At 47.3% G+C, this 14,696-nt stretch overlaps 1 pseudogene; it reads left to right on the top strand.

The window, feature by feature from the left end:
* Positions 1 to 13,345, top strand: part of LOC128151754 (patatin-like phospholipase domain-containing protein 7) — a 45,930-nt pseudogene extending 32,585 nt beyond the window's left edge.
* Positions 13,346 to 14,696: the final 1,351 nt, after the last annotated feature.

The following is a 14,696-nucleotide window of genomic DNA, read 5'->3' as shown; positions in this document are numbered from 1 at the left end:
TCATAAGCTGCTTTTAATAATTGACTACTGTGTTGTCTTTTGTCACCGAATTGTTCAAAAACTGTAGGGAGCTTCTGGGAAAAGGGATGGTCATGATAGTACTGTCACTGTGATAATTGCTTTTAAAATCTTAGGGGATTTTCTTGAGCTCTTTGTCCATTTACTCCAGAATGTTAACGTTTGCTTTGTGGTCTCAGGGATGCTTCACATGTACCAACAGAAGATAGGCTCGGAGGAGGACAGCTGTCTTTTCATGCTCCGTCCAGGAGAACTCGGGTCAGCTCGCTGTCCTGACTGGGGAACCACTGCTTTTCACCATCAAGGCCAATCAAGACTGCAGCTTCCCGACTATTTCCAAGTCCCATTTCTGTGAGTGAGTTCTGCCATGAAAATATGTATTGATTGATTATTTTTAAATTTTTGGTGTCCCTTCTGAACAAAGATGGGTGGCAGATGTATGTGTGGCGTAGTACTGCTACGATACATCCTGCAGCAAACCGTATAGCTTACGTGAGGGTTTTTAAGCACCCGGATGAGCTCTGCCCCATCTGTCAGGTGGCTTTACTCCAGCAAGAGGTAATGCAGGGAACATGGTAATACTTGCATGGCAGTGCTTCCTTTGTTCTAGGTTTATAGAGCTCTTAACCCAGTGGGGTGTGATGTGTGAGCCAAGACTCACATACTTCATACTGTTAAGAAAGAAAGTCTGGCCAGAGCCTGTGCTTTGCTGGGTTAAGTGCTTCTTTGCCAGGCCCTTTCTCTTGGCTTCATCATTCCTTTTGGCTGGAGAGCCACCCCAGTTTGGTTTCCAAACACAGCCCAGGCTGTTGGGTGTGTTACGAATGATTGGTCTTGGCGTAACTGTAGGTTTTCAATGCTCACTAATAGAAGAGGTCAAACAATAATGCCCCTGTGCAAGACAAGTTCCTTTCTGGACCGTGGAAATAATAAATGACTGGTGACTTAACGTTGAAAGAGGCATATAGGTATTTCTTAATGAAAAACCCAGTATGATGGGTATGCAGTTAGCCCTGTTGTCCAGTATTAATGATTAATGCCCTTGATTTATTCCATGATCCTCTTGTTAAGACTTCCTATTAGTTCACAGATGTAATTTGTGTCAAATACCTCTCTTTCCTTTCATGAACACCTTGTTCAACTTCTTGGATGTGCTATCGGTCCTGTGTTACGTGTAGGACTTTTCTGAGGTTGTGGTTTCTAGGCCGCTATGTTGTGTATTTCTGCATACTTCTTAACTTCCTAAATAATGCTGATGGTTTGTATTCCTAATGAACTCTACCACAGAATCTTGCTGTGTGATTTTTGTTGTTTCACCTCAGGCAAAAGGCTGTATGCTATAAAATTGAACAGGCTGTTCTCAGCAGTGTACTTGGTTGATGAGCTGTGTTTCTACAAGTCTGTGTGGTGAATGTCAACCCTTTGACCTAATTTCTGATGGAAGTTTCTCACTTGACCTATTCTATGAGGTATCAGATCTATTTTGTCTAAGCTCCCGCTTTTCTCTTCTTGTACTGTTTTCCTACTTGTTTCTGACTTTAAATTTCATGATGTCATGTCAGCCAACCTGTCGGATTCCACCTTTTCTTCTTTTTGTTTAGATATTCAGTCCTGGATTACCTCTTAAATTTGCTTGAGCTCCTTTTCCTGAGTTTTCTCTTAGCTTTCAAGAATCAAGTTGTCTCTTGTTCATTCCAACTTAGCTTTTGCTTTTATTTAGCCCTTGCCAGTCAGTGATTTCAAACCCATCAGTGTGTCACCTCTTGATTGTTTTTGGGACCTTTCCAAATGTTTTTCTTCTTTAACAAGTCTATTGCCATTTCTCTGCATTTTATGAGCTCTGTGATCTTCCACTGTTCCATCTTCACAACTTCTCCTGAAACCGAAGCTTTCTTTCACTTCTAACTCGTGTTCCCATATTTAAAAGTGTCATTGTAGAAAGTTTTGAAAAGCATGAGGTTTCTTCATTCGTTCATTTTTGCTTTGAACTTAGGAGAAAGAAAAGCTTGCTGATAAAATTAGAAGTAAGTTTTTTTTCCACTTTCTGTGCCAAATTTTGCGTTCATAGTCCCTACAGTGTTACGCTTTGTCCTTTGCTCAGAATCTCAAGAGAATGTTTTGGTTTTTTTTGTTTTTTTTTTCTGGCTTTTATCTGACTGACCAGAAGAAAATTAATAAGAACCTCCATTAATCTCCGACATTTTTCTTCCTTTCTTGTCAAATATATTACTCTTTTCCTTTGAGCTGCCCTGCAACTTTGTATGTGTTTTTTCTCAATAATTTGTGAGAGGGCAAAGCAGAAAACATGGTCAATAGTTGTCATCAGGCAAAGAGCACAGTAATGGAAGCAGTCCAGGGTTTACAATTGCACGTTGGACAGCAGATTAAATCCTTTTCACTGAAACTTTGCGGCAGGAGCCTTTTATGGGGCACTAACATGACTAAATAACTATCTGTAAATGTAGAGTTTTAACTATAGGGGTCACACAAGCTAATCGTATAGTATGTACCTTAAACGCTTTGCTGTTCTGCTGAAAGGATATACTAAGTGCGCAGTGCCTACGCTGCAACTGTTGGTGTCTCCTGAAGAACAGTGTAACCGAGTTGTCGCCAGACTCTCTTGAGGGAATATGTTTTAGGTTGTGCAGGACTAGGGACTCTTGGACGTTTTCTGCTTCAGTAAATTTCAGTTTGGAGTCTTAATTGTGGCCGCTTGGCAAGGAAGCAGGAATGCTTTGATTTTTATTTGCTCTTGCCAGCCAAGCTGAGTATCAAATTGCATGCTCATGCACAAGAATATCTGCTTAAGTCCCAGGCTTTCACAGACACTAGTTAAGCCCTTTCATTGCTATATTGGGTGAACTTTCTAATAAAGAATCTTAAGGATCCCTTCAGAAGCAGGTTTCTGTAGTACAGAGCTTTGGTTTTTAATTTTCCCAGTGTTGGGCATGTGCCAAGCAGAAGACCAAAGATGAAAATGTGCCCAAGTGAGAGGAAGGAAACATGGCTGATAAAGGGGGAAAAAAAATCTGCTTTCTTGTTCTTGTGCATAAGGGTGGGCTTTTAGCTTCCCTGCTAATACTGTTGTAGAAGCTGTACAGCGCTTGAAGTAACAGAGAGCTCCAGGTGGAAATAAAAGCAGCCTGTCAGTAGTTTACATTTTGAATGCATTAAGGTACAGATCTTGAGGGAGGAGAAGGAGTAAATGGCTTTTATGGATCACAGTAGACAGCCTGTGTGGGAGGAAACTTTGAGGGCTAAATAAGCGAGTATATAGTAAAGCATTCAGGAGTTTTGGGGGTGGTTGGGTGGGTGGATTTAAGTTTTATATCAGCTGAGAAGGGGGATAGGGCTGGGTGTTTTGCATGTGTTGAGGCACTAGGGTTGTCTGTTCACTAGTGCTTATGCTGGGGTGCCCCTTCCAGCTCTTTGTCCTCTGCTCCAAGTTACGTTTGTGTGGTAAAGTTTCCGTAAGATACCATGTTTTTTTCACGTGCAATAATAGCTTATTGAAACCAAGGTAGTCTGTAGGTATCTCGGGTAGGAGATGGTGGGGGGCATGGAAACCTCAGGGCAAGAGGAGAGGGGCAGGAGAGGAAGGCTGTCCTGCTTTTTTTGTAATCCTGTTTTGATGGCCAGATTTTAAACCATGCTGTCAAGAGTTGGTGTTTAGTTTAATTTGCCTAGTAGCACATAGTGCAGGCAGGGGTTATGAGTGTGATGAGCTCAATATGTAGTAGGGATACATGCCTATGAATCTGTCCGGTTTCAATTCCAGGGATTTTGGCTGAAGAAATTACAAGCTTCATTATTGTGAAAAGTAGCAATTGAGGCACTGGGTAAGGAGAGTAGATGAACATGAAAGCTCCCTGCAGTGCCCGGTGTGCTGCACTTGACCCCAGTCACTGTCAGCTCTGGGTCTCTTGGTGTAGCTGCAGGACTAAGGAATGAGAGATGTGATATTTTAGAAACTTCAGGGCAGCGTGTGTGCTACATTACATGCAGGCAGTAGAGAGCTCCTCGTGAGTCTGCTTTTGCTATCGCATTCTAGGATTATGGATCTCTGCTTGGGCTTTCTCTGATGTCTGCAAGGTCACAGTGGTCCACAAGGAACTGTTACTTCAGTTAGGGAACAAAGACTGCCAAAGCTCCTTCCATGCCTTTCTCTCCTCCTCACTAGTTTTTAGGGTGCAAGGTTAGATATGAAGCTCACATGATTTGCGCTTAGTGAGAGTTCCCACATACTCGGGGTCTCCTAAGTAGATTTTCTCAGGGCAGTCCGGTATCTTCATTGTAAGGGGAACATTGATGCAGAAAACATACCAAGTATTTTGCGTTTTCTCTTGTTTCTGTCCGTGTGTGGCTTTAACATAGCTCCCTCGTCTCTATCTGCGTGCACTTCCTGTACCAGGTCTGCCTACGCTTAGCTACTTCTTTATGAAGTCTCTTGTGAAATAACTGGATTGTAGTAGTCTGCCATCAATTGCTCTTGATGCTGTGCAGGAACAGAAAAGGTGGGATGTCCTTACAGGTACACCATGTAGAGATGTGCGTGATCAGCTCACTCCTGTGGAGGAGTGCTTGCTTACAAAGTGGCAGGATGCAGTGATCTATAGTCTAAAAGACTGAGAAATAAGACATTCATGAGCAGTTCTCAGGTGTCTGTGAGAGCGATTTCCCTCTGGCGTTACGGTCAGTGTCAAGTTTGCAGTTATCCCCGGCAGAGCAATCTGAAAAGTTTTTCAGTTTGAGAAAAGTACTGAATTGCATGGTATCTTTATTACTAGAGACTTGTAAGCACCACTGAAAAGATGTGGTGTGAAGGTCAAGCTTTACTGGAAGACGTTTCAGTTCTTCGTGGCCTTTGCAACAGGGATAAGGGAACGTTTGAAATACAGAGCATGTCTCTTTACTTTCAAGAGCATCAGACTTTACATATAATAAGGTTCTGACCTGATAAATCTAGGGGAAACTCGAGTACGGGCACATGTGGGAGACTGAGAGGTGCAGAACAGCAGGAAGGGATAATCTTCTGGACAGTATGAACATTTCCCTGAGTCATAAGAGACCTGGGTGAAGGGGAGGTTGGGAGGGTGGCTCATAAACAAGAGCTAGCATGGCTCCCATCCATCCCACTGCTCGGTTAACGAAGGGAATTGGGCCAGACAGCAGGACTAGGTAGCATCCTACTAGCATAGTGCTGCTGCTACTAGGACAGGGCCGACTTGGAGTGACACTGCATTTGGGCTAGGTTAGAAGGCTGGCCAGCCCCGTGCTTGGTCAAGTTAGCACTGACGCAGTATGGTTGTGGCAATAGTGGAATATGTATACGGGTATGTGCTAACTTCTGAATTGGTGCCTATGTAACTGCCCAGTTGCATTGGCAACAGCTGCGTTGAGATGTTGGGCCTGTGTGTGTACCTATTCCTGTTTTGGGGAAGTACTTGAATAACACTTCCCCCCCGCCCCAGATAATGCGGGAGCAGCCAAGTGTAGTTCTCGGTGTGGCCCACACTGTTCTGAAGAGAATGTCCTCATTGGTTTAGGCGAATTGACTTTGCCCTCGGTTGGATGGAGGTCGAGGCTGGGCGAGCTGTTTACAGGTGAGATATGGACAAAATTACATGGTTGTCTGTTGCATACTTAAGTTTTCCTAGTTAAGGAGTATAGTAGCGATACGTAGAATAAGAAACTCACTGGACTAAATGTATCAACTCTTCATCATGTTTATCTGTTTGCCTGTTCTGATTCGATTTTGTTTCTGCAGTACCCTTCAACATTGCTTTGGTCTCTTGTATCCAGGTGTTAGTAAAATTCTTCCATACATTCCTCATCCTTCATGTTGTCTCGGCAGGCTTTTAAAGTGACATAATTGATGAAGACATAGACAGTTGTATGTTCTGGTGGTAGTTTCTGCATTGTTAAGGGCATGAATGTCTGTTGCTCAAAGAGTTTTTCAGCCTTTCTGAAATAAAAAAGACGACAATTCAGTTGGGCTTATTCAATAGTAAATTGAAACTAGGCACTGGACTGTATCTTTAGGGGGCAAAATTTACCCTTGGGACAACTTTGTTTTATGGATTGTTTTTCTACTACGATGCATTTGAGCCATTATATGGATGCTGCAGTGGTGGGAGAATGAAGGCCTAACGTGGTATGTGTTCTATATAACTGTGGTTTTAATTTCTGTATACCTGCAGCACCAGTGCTAATGGAAGTTTGGGATTACTTTGTGCATCAAAGCAGTCATAGCTGTCAATATCTTGTTAAAATCCTACGGAATTCCTTGCATTAGTTTTAACTGCACTACCAGAAGTATGGCATTTCATCCGTGTGCTAGGTTATGCTGGAAACCTGCATTCTAAACAGCACTCTGAATCATGCAAACTGGGTAGGGCAAAAGCGTCCTGATGGAGTAAGGTGTGTGCACCAAAAGGAATCCAAATCCTGAGCCGCTTGGGGTTTTTTCTCTTTGACGTGCAGAATTTCTCTACGCATCATACTGACCTTGCAATGACAACGAGCTCCTGCTGTAACCAGTAATGAGCCTGTTGTCTCCCCTAGAGACCACTTGCATCCTGGTGATCTGCTTCCAGACCTAACATTAACCACTTGTGCAAAGCATGTACATGTAAACATGAAATATATTTCCAAGTCCCCTTTTAACAGATGCCTGTTCAGTTTCTTGTTTGCTTGTTATGTTTAACTGTTGGTTAAACACCTTCCTATGTCCTCTAAGCCAGGCAGGGAAAGATGATCAACTTGTTAAAAGACCCTAGATGCATTTGCTGAGCAAAGATGCTTCACTGATCCTCGTTACTGATTATTCTTTCTGCAGGCAGCGTGACAAGTCAGACTGCACGTACGTTGTGTTGAATGGTCAACTTCACTCCGTCATACAGATGGATGATGGAAAAAAGCACCCGACCGGTGAATGTGGCCGAGGAGACTTAATTGGAGTGGTAAGAGGGAGTTTCAAAACCGAATTGTTTGGCTGAGAAATTGGTATTGACTCCCCACTAAACAAACAAAACCTCACTGTGATAGTTGTTAATCTTAGTTAAGGGTTTTCACAAGTTGAAAAGACGGAAAATCCCTTCAACCTGGAAGCTTTCTCTAATAATACGTGAATGGGATTACTAGACTTGGTTTAAAAAGAAAGATAAAAAAAAAAGTCAAAACCAAACCAAAAAGCCCTGCACAATGCTCTTTGGTGATACGGGTTACTTCCTTTCACATTGAGAGGAGCGCAGCCTGTTCGAAGAGCTCAGGAGGAATTGCAGGAATGTGCACTAAATGGTGATCTGAATAAGTTTAGTGTCCTAGAAAGATTGTGTTTGGCTGGGGCCCCCTGGAAGTGTCTACTCCAACCTCCTCCAAGTAAGCAGAGCTAACTTCAAAGCTGCATCAGGTTGTTCAGGGAATGTGTGGTTACTGAAAGCAACTCTTGATTTCAAAATCGTAGTATTTATCCTGGTTTAATTGCCCTGCTATGTCCATTTTTTGTTTCTCCGACGTAGTTAACAACTGAAACAGGAGTCCTACATCATAAGTACGCATCGCTTGTTTGATTTTTGTGTTTAAAATTGGAAGGTTTCTGAAGTTCTGAGATAGTTGCTCAGGCCCTCTTCTGCTTTCTGAGCTGAAACATTCAATGCGTATCTGTTTGTAGCCAGAATTAGCGTAGCTCTCAATAAAGAAAACAGAAGAGTTGGTATTAGTACTATGAGAAGAAGTTCTTGTTGAGAGAGATCAAGAGGAAGGAGGAGGACAAGGCTGTTACCCTCTAGAGAGGCAATTCAAGGTTGTGCTGATTGCAAAAGGTGATGTTTTTGGAAGTGGCATGAACCAGCAGTTGAGTGTTAGCCACTGGTGTAAGAGGTTCTCCTCCGCTACCTTGCCTCTTCCCCTTGATCAGTGGCTGTGTCTATAATGGAGGACTCTCTCTCCGTAGCTGGGGCAGGAATACAACAACCTCAGCATGTGAGACCTAGTTGTCTCTGGTGGCAGGTGGGTCACAGACCGGTGTCTGTATTGCAGTGTTCGTGGCAGAGGTCTTGTGTGTTCCAAGAGACTGGGAAGTGAGCTGACATCTCTTGAGAGAAGTAAAAAGTTTTCTTGTAAGGAGGGTGAAGTCTCTGGACCTTTTCAGGGTGTGTTCACAGCTCATTTTCACTTGGTTAGTAACGTTAAAATAATCTGGTGATATTCCCAGCAGAAGACGGAGGTGGTCTGGACTGGTGACTGCACCGTATTCATAGAGTTATATGTGGACAGCATTTAAGGGTATCTTCCTAAGATCAGTGCTACATGTGGCCGAGGACTTCTGTTGGCTTGGGACTATATTTGAAGAAGCAGGTCTGTGCTTGAGTGCGCTAGGCACACTCAAAAATTCTATTTGTTTTTTTCTTTTTTGGGCTACTGTCGCAACCCAGACTGGACAGACGAGGGAGTCGTGTTTAATTTGAAATTCCCTCGGGCTAAAATAAGGTGAAAGGACACCAAATGATGAGTTAAAGATTTTATTCATGACAAAAGCAAACTGAACCGGGGAGGCGTGGTAGTAGGTGGCAGGGTTTCTCACAACAGGAATTGGCATAGGACTACTTCTGTAAACCGTGTAACCATATACATCAATTCAGGGAATAAGGAGATCCCTCCCGTTGAGTCACGAGGTTCAGAGCAGACCCCCTTGCTTTCCAGACTCCTCCTCAGAGGAGGGTCTAGGGGCAGCTGGATCCACTCTTAGTCTCAGACTTGGTCAACGGTTTATATCTTGAAACGGATGAGGTGTAGGGATTGTGGAAAAGGAAGAGGAAAGAGAGAGGAAGAAAGAAAAAAAGGAAGAAAGATTTCACTGGTCCTGGGTCCAGCATTGGTTCAGTCAGCTGAGGTGTCCAGTCAGCCGAGGGGTCCAGTCCCGGTGGGCTTGTGCACCCCGGGGCTTCAGTTTGTGTCCTTTTATCATCCTTGCCCCTCCTTCGGGCGGGCACCCGAACTCATCACTCAGTTTGTGAGCCTTTGGGCTTGGGGGTCGTTTGTGGAGTAACTTCTCCTTCCCTGCAGACATGGCCATTGTTTGATCTTTGTATCAGAACAGCTTATCAGAACGGGGAGCTGCGCACCCTCCAGCACGCCCTCCCCCTCCTGTTGCTGATGTCCCAGCTGATGGGCTTTTCACCTTGGTTCCTTGCTGTGCAGGGTTTGTCTTCAAGCTGAACTTGCCCCACCACAATGTTTGACGCATTGACTCTTTCAGTCTCTCACAGCTACCTCCTTGGGAGACTTTGTTAAGTGTAAAATGACATGGTTTGACAGGAATGAAAGCTGAGATCTTTTGTGACTAATCATGCTGGTATGAGGCCTTGTATTGTGTGAATAAGGGTTTGTCAGTTTTGAGAGCTACAGCCATTTTCCAGTTTGTTTCCCTGCTTGCTTTCACCAGCGGTGATCCACAGCTCCACTGTCAAGCTTCCGGAGTTCTGCAGAGCTCCTACATTAAAACAGCAGAGCTGTTTTTCTCCTTTTTGAAAGCAGTTTTGAGTGATAGTGGAGTGTACGGTCTAAACTCTTACCTCCCCGTACGAGCAGTAGTGCTGATTTTGGCATAACATTTCATGCTGGCTCAACCGTTGATGTGGTGAGGAGAGAGGGAGGTTGATTTTGGTGGGTGGGCTGGGACATGTTTGCTGTAATAGTGCCGTGTTTGCTGGTGAGTCCGTAGGCACGGATACAGAAATGCCTAGATAGTGTATGTCTAAACGGTAAGTCAGTTTTCTGGATCCATGTTAAGACATGAATCATTTTGAAGACTTTTGCGACTCCATGGATGTCACCTACTCTTTCCTACCCACAGCTCCCAGGCCCACTGACTCACGCTGCCATTTGTTGAATGGATCTCAATGCTCAGGCTGTCCTTTGAAAACATGGGGGAGGATTTGTAAAGATTGCCAAGCTTAATACAGCCATTCTTTGCAGAGGACATTAGTAACATGACATTTTTCCTTTCAAAAAGATGTGTTGATCCCCTTATGCAGGATCTGTTACAAACCTTTAAAAGCCTGCTGTAGGGTTGAGGTTTTTTTTCCCTGAAAGTAAAGTAATAGGAGGGTTCTAGGTGCTTGCAGGGAATTAAATGAGCAGCTGGTGTTGGTAATTAGTGTTTTGGTCAACTGGTGCCATGTTCCTCCCTGAAACTCCTCCGAGACCCCGCCATGTCACTCGGAATTGTGGGCACTAACAAAGTACGGGTGTCTTGTTGTCAATGTATTTTTGTTACGGCCTTCATTTCAGATCTTTAAAAACGCTGTGTGTCAAATGTGTAAGAGATGAGTAACTGCCATTTCTGCTTTCAAAAGAAAAGCATTGAAAAATGAAGGATTTCAGACAAGGTGTTAATTTTCAAGCATGTGCGTGTACTCCCAAGGCTAAACTTGTGGCTTGAACTGTTTTGTTCCTTACACTGATGGAATGGCATCTTGTTCTGAGGTCTGTCAATTCAGGGGGAGAAGAATAGATTAGAAACTGAAGTTTACCTTGCCTGTGTAGTTACTTGAAGAGCTGATAAGGATAGTTATGTCAGGGGAAAATGATCCCTGCTCCCTGGAGCCTTTTTGGAGGGACGCTGCCAGCTGCTTGTTGCTGCTGACCCTACTGATGGGCAACTCGGTTGCTGTATCTGGTTAAATGAAGTCAAAACTTGATTGAAGGCCTTCCAGGTAGTTCTTAAAGGACAATCATGAATCTGTTAGATAATTCCCTTGCATTTTAAATACAGTTGACCACTTGAAAGAGCTGACAGAAGTCCTGTTGTCTAGAGACTATGATTTGACCCATTTTGGGGGGAATACTTCAATTTGTTGGTGCCATTGCTACAGATGCACTTGTGGAAAAATGCTGAAATGCTAATTTTATTAAACGGTTATGCGAGCTGAAAGGTTGCTCTTCTAGCGTCATTTCTAGCGTGCCCAGGTGACCCTAAAGGAAATGAGAAAAGCCCACTGTGTGCTGGTAGAGCGAAAGGGTTTCTCTTCGCTAAGTTACGTGTTTAAAATGCTTATATTGGTGTCTCATTTATTTTCTTGATGTTGCTGCTTTAGTTCTGATCGTGGCTAACTGCTGGAAATTGTAGTTTTTACTCTTGCTACCTTGATCTCATTAAGACGTTGTTGTCTGAGAAAGAGGATTCCTTTTCATTCATTCATTTATGATTGATATCAGGTAAACTGGTCCAGGCTTGGACATCTAGTGTTGTCCCTAGCACTGCCGATGAGACGGGGACAGTTACTCAGTTACTTTTTGACAACGGTTGTCCCAGACGGGTTACAGGATCATAGCTCCAAGCATCTGTTGAGATGGGTGCTGTTTGCTTTTTGCATTGTTGGAAGGATACTAGTGGGTGAGGAGAAGGGAAAAAACCCAACAGAGCTACCTTGCAGAATAATCTCCTGCTGAATACAAGTTACTTGTATACTGCCTGCACCCTTCAAATATCTGGACGTGATAGAACCTTCTACGCAATTAGGTTTTTATGCAGGTCAACACTTTAGTCTTAATTGGGTTCCTGAAGAATGGTTGCAGTGTTGGTAAGATGATTAAATGCCAGGCAGTTTGTAGGGGCCTTAGTGACAGCAGTTGAACGTGATAAGTAAATAAGTAAAGTAAATAAATACAGTAAATTAAGAAGTAAATTAAAAAGTAGTAAGTAAATTAGTAATTTAATAGGTAAAGTAAATCGTTAAACGCTGTGATTGTGCTTTCAAACAGTTCGGCTATTTTACATTTTTACAGCAAGAGCTGCGATTCCTACGATGAACATGCAGCCTACGTGTGGGTGACGGAATATAGCCATAGGCTGTGGGACCCCGCGGAGCAGCGGGTGGGGCGGCAGTCTGGCAGGTGAAGGCTCCTCGCGTGTCCAGGACACCCCGCGGGGCTGGGGCAGCCGAGCACTTGCCCACCCCCGGGCAGACTAAGGTGGGGGGAACGCGGGGCCCTGTGTGCCCCTGGTGTGGGGCAGGGGAGAGTTGGAGCTGTGGCCCCCCTGGCCGGGGCTTGCTGCCCTGGGTGCTCCCACCCCTGGGCTGTGCCGATCCCCCCTGGGCTCCCTGCCTCTCTGTTGTGGGGACACGCTGGGGTGTACCGCATGGGCTGGGGTCCCACGGAGATCCTGGATATGTCCCCACGGATTTTTTACTCTTGTCTTTCTGGCAACTGTTTTAGCACCATGGAGGCTAACCCCTGTGAGCGTCTCTGAGACTACTCAGGCTCCAGCAGCCAGACCGGGCATGCATGTTGCCGCGTCCTGCGCATGAGAGCGCGCGAGTGTGCCTCTGCGATTGTGCCCGCAAGTGTGCGTGCCTGATAGTGCCCGCGACTGCGCCCCTCACAGCCTGCTGGCTCCCGACACGCAGGTGCAGCTGCAGAGGCAGAAGTGGTGAAGCAAGACCTCCGCATGCTCCGGGAGCGCCTGGCCCGATGTTGCGCAGCATCGCAAAGGCGCAAGGAGCTGCTGCTGCAGTGTCTGGTAGGTGCGGAGCGGTCCCCTTGTCCCCGGGGGCTGGGGCTGCGAGACCCAAGCCCCTGACCTCTCCTTTCCCCACGCAGGGGAAGAAGCAGCAGGAGCTGCAGTAAACCACGGAGCAGCTCACCTTGGAGGTCAGCGTCCCCTCCTGTGCCCATGTGCTCCAGCTGCGGCGGCTGGGGCTGTGTCAGGGACTTGGTGCCTGCCTGCGGCTTCTCTTCCCAGAACTGTGTCGTGGCGCGCTGTTTGGGAAAGAACAGCCAGGTGGGCGCTGGATGCTGGAGCCCGTGTGGTGTGGCCGTCCGTGCACATGTGCACACCCGTGGTGCACGCACGTCTGTCTGAGCGTCTGCTGGGACTACACGCGCAGCCTGGCTCCTGCTTGGTCCTGCGGTGGGGAGCTGTGGCAGCCGGCTGGGGAAGGAACCAGCAAACCCGCCAGGGAGACATGGACAGGTGGTGCCTGCCGTCGCTCCCACCGGTGGGCTAAAAGCCATGCTGAGAGTGATGCCCCGTTCCCCAGTGGAAGCGGCTGGGCCCCGGGTCAGATCTTGGCACCAGCACAGGGAGCTCCATGTCACAGCAGGCAGCGATGGCTGTGTCTCAGTGATACCACCTTGGGCCTGTGACATCGGCGCCCCGGCGGGTATAAAAGGGGCTGCTCCCAGAGGTGGGGGAGCATTTGGGGGAGAACCTCAGTGCTGCTAGGCAGGAGTTTGGAGACGACTTGCTAACAACGTGTCCTGTGTTCACTGTGCAGCGGAAGGCTCCGACGGGGGAGAGGAGAGCGAGGGCAGAGAGTAGCTTCAAGGACCCCGCACGGGCGCCCGGCACAGCGGGGATGGGGGAGCTCCTTCTCTCCCCATCAGTCCCTGGTGCCCCCAACACCTCCTGCTATGGTGTCCGTAGCAGGGGGAAGATGGTGCCTGTGTGTGTCTCGTCTTCCTGGGACTGTGTCATGGCACGCTGTTTGGGAGAGAACAGCCAGGAGCTCCAGCAGCTGGAGAGGCAGGTGGCCCAGATGAAGGCAAGTTCACAGAACCACAGTCTGGCTGAGGTTGGAAGAGACCTCTGGAGATGATCTGGTCTCGTCCAATGCCCCTGCTCAGGTGGGGTCACCTACAGCCGGCTGCTCAGGCCCATGTCCAGATGTGGACCGTGTCCAGAGTTGGGCCTGGGGGTCCCTCTGTCTGCCTGCAGGGCTGGGAAGGAGAGGGGACGCGAGGGCAAAGGCAGTGCCCGAGGGGAGCCGGGAAGGGATGATGCGGAGGGGAGTGCGCTTGTGGAGTGTCCCGGTGCTCTGATGGCTTCTCCTCCTCCTCCTCGCCTCCCCTCTCGCACGAACACTTTCAAATGGCAAAGAGGGAGGCAGCTGCAAGTGGCACAGAAGTTACCCTTTGCCGCGTGTGGCTCCCTGCGACGTCACCCGCTGACTTTGCAGAGGGAGCAGTGGTCAGAGCTCGCAGAAGCTGTTGAGGAGCAGACTCTGATGAATGAAGTACTGAGGACAGGAGGGACGGGGGCTTAACACGTTTGTGGGGGAACCCCCCTCAGAGGAGGCATGGTATGGATTCTTGACCAGGCCCTTTGCTTCTGCAGCTGCTCGGGAACAAGCTCCAGCACCTGCTGGAGAGACGGGAAGGTCTCCAAGAGCCAACAGTTTTGTGAGTGGCAACGGGGCCCTGACTGAAATCTGGGGCAGGGGTGTTGGAGGAGTTGCTGAGCAGCACTGGGCAGGCCTCTGCTGCTCACAGACATCTTTCTGGCTCCTCCAGCATGCTCTGGAGAGCCCTTTGACATTGCCTAAGCTGCTCAAAACAGCACTGAGCAACTTGGGACTCCTGGAAGCAGCTCTGCACAACTCTGAGCAGCTCCCAGGCTCTTCTTCTGTGCCCTCCAGGCTGGGGGTGGGTCTGTGCGGTGGTGGGATGCCGGGGGTGCCTGGTGCCAGCCCCAGCAGAGGCTGGGCAGCACCCTGGCTGCCTGTTGGCCACCCAGGGGTTCACCGTGCTGGCCAAGGTCTCTTCTCACAGCCCAAACCCCGTGGTGTCCGTAGCAGGGGGAAGACGGCGCAGGCAGACATGGCAGGCGAGAGCCTGCTGCAGGAGTTGGTGGCTGCGCGGCTGGTAGGACAGACAACCCCACTGTGGGCCTT

The sequence above is a fragment of the Harpia harpyja genome, chromosome 15 (genome assembly GCF_026419915.1).
Source record: "Harpia harpyja isolate bHarHar1 chromosome 15, bHarHar1 primary haplotype, whole genome shotgun sequence".
In the NCBI taxonomy this organism is placed as follows: domain Eukaryota; kingdom Metazoa; phylum Chordata; class Aves; order Accipitriformes; family Accipitridae; genus Harpia; species Harpia harpyja.
The sequence above is the reverse complement of the archived record's forward strand: the minus strand, read 5'-3'. Positions and strand labels throughout refer to the sequence as shown.